The sequence below is a fragment of the Myotis daubentonii genome, chromosome 5 (genome assembly GCF_963259705.1).
Source record: "Myotis daubentonii chromosome 5, mMyoDau2.1, whole genome shotgun sequence".
In the NCBI taxonomy this organism is placed as follows: Eukaryota; Metazoa; Chordata; class Mammalia; order Chiroptera; family Vespertilionidae; genus Myotis; species Myotis daubentonii.
In genome coordinates, this window is record NC_081844.1 from 88,214,360 (window position 1) to 88,216,782 (window position 2,423).

The window sequence follows — 2,423 nt, forward strand, 5'->3', positions numbered from 1 at the left end:
AATTTGATTTTTTTTCCTGTCAATAGATAATTGGCAAGAAGTAAGTACTTTTCTGCTTAGTGTTCATATGAAAGCAAAGTTTCAAAAACAAAATCCAATTAAAATAGAAAAAAGTCTAGCACTCACAAGAAGGGATGTGAGAAATACAATGCTCAAATGTTTATGCGTTATTAAAAATAGAACTATCTTATGCATTTGAGCTATGTTAAGTGCTTTTAGAAACTGAAGAAATGACCGTGAATAATAATATCTGATGTGTGGGGCACTGTACATGCAATGTGTGGATAGGAACTCAGAATATCAGAGTAGCAACCCATCTTCAGGCATGCCTGGAGCTTACATCTGACTCAGGAACATATGGAGTTTCCATGAAACTCTTTGGTACGTTCCCATTGATGCCTGGGATTGGGAAACATTGTGCCCTCCTCTGGAGGGCCTGGCCTGGCATGTGCCCCCCTCCCTCCCCGGAGGTGGCCCATGGGCACTGCCAGGACCACTCAGCAGAACCCGGGACTGAGTGACCAGGAGGTGGGAATGGGACCTGCTTGGGGAAACAATTTCATGTCAACCAAAGCAGAAATCTCTTAAAATGTTGAAGCAGTTACCCTACCAGTGTGGCTCAGTGGTGGAGCCTTGACCTATGAACCAGGAGATTCCCAGTCAGGGCACATGCCCAAGTTTCAGGCTCTAGCCCCAGTGTGGGGCATGCAGGAGGCAGCCCATCAATGATTCTCTCTCATCATTGACGTTTCCATCTCTCTCTCCCTTTTCCTTCTTCTCTGAAATTAATAACAAAATGTATTATTTTTTAATGTTGAAGCAATTGAGAAAATGCACACTCAGCACCTAACATCTTTAGTTTAAACATGAAAACTAAAAGGTCATTTCTTTTGTTCCAGTTTGTGGAGACACCAAATGAAATGGGTGTTAGACAGTTTTAGACGTTAAACCATCCTGAGGGACTGGTTAGTCAGCTCAGTCTACTTAGATTTCTGTTTAATATATATATATATACATTTTAAAGAACATAACTTAAGAAACTTAAAGTTGGTCTGACATTGTGGGATTTCAAATATTTGAACATGTTGGTTGCGTCTCAGAGTATAAAAACCTTTTCACTTCGCGTTTAGAGAAAGACAAACACTTGTGAACATTGGCGCAAAATGAGTTGTACACTAACAAAAACGCTTCAACTTCTTCTCTCTGAATTATCCATTTTGTACAAAAAGTGAGTTATCTGTGGGAACGGATGGTTTTGAAGGAAACCTGTAGGCCTTTGTCCCCCAGGCGATAGCCGTTCAGGCTTGCTATGGCTATCGCGGCTTCGTCATAGTTTGTTGTGGTCACAAAACCTTTGCACTTGTTGGTGTCCAAGTCGAGAATCACTTTCACGTTGGTGATTGCACCAAAGGGGCCAAACATATGCCAGAGGATTCCCTCAGAGGCATCTTGCCCAAGGTTGATGCACCAGCTGGAAGACCCGTTGCCTGGAACACTGACACCACAGCCCACTCAGGTGATCTATGGTCACAGGGGAGATCCTGAATCTCTGTGCCTGTGATGCACGAGGTCTCCGAACCACCAGATGGCGAGCGGTACAGCTGGGAGAGCAGCGCCAGGTGTTTGTTCTGGTTGGGATTGGCTGCGAACTTCACTGCAATAGGCTTAGAGGAACCTGGGGGTTTATGACCATTGAAACTGGTCATTGCCTCTTCTGCTTCAGACCATTTGTCAAACTGGATGAGCTCCCACCTCTGAACAAACTTTTCATCTCGTCCACCAGGACCCAGGAACTGATGATACGCCTGAATTGAGAGAACATGTCATTCATGTCCTTCTGGATCATGGTCCTGGGGAGCCCACTAATGTACAAGTAGGCATCTTTGTTGACCTCTATTGACCTTTTACATAGATACTAGACTAAGGCCTGATTCACGAAATTTGTGCAAGAATAGGCCTTCCTTCCCCTGGCTGCTGGTACCAGCTTCCCTCCGGCATCCAGGACCAGGCTTTCCTCATAGCCCCAGCTTTGTCTGGAAGGTCATCCGAAAGGACGTCCGGTCTATTTTGCATGTTATGCTTTTATTATTATAGATAATCATACAATGAACTGTAACCTCCTGGTTCATCATCGATGCTCAACCACTGAGCATATGACACCTAATGGTTTTGGACTGGAGCCTCAGGCGGTTCAGTGTGTTTATTGCTTTCTCTGCTTCCTTTGCAGTCACATAGTTCACAAAGCCATAGCCCGAGCTGTGTCCTGCGACTTTGTCCCGAATAAGTTTTACAGATTCAACTTCCCCAATGCTGCTGAAGAGACTGTGCAACTTATCCAGGGTCACGTTTGGAGGGAGGGAGGTGACAATTAAATGTGTCATCCCTGCAGATTTGGCCATGTGGTCTTCATAACCATTAGACAT

The 2,423-nt window shown here is 44.6% G+C and overlaps 1 pseudogene; it reads right to left on the bottom strand.

Moving 5' to 3' along the window:
* Nucleotides 1-1,233: 1,233 nt before the first annotated feature.
* Nucleotides 1,234-2,423, bottom strand: LOC132234341 (ELAV-like protein 1; annotated as a pseudogene).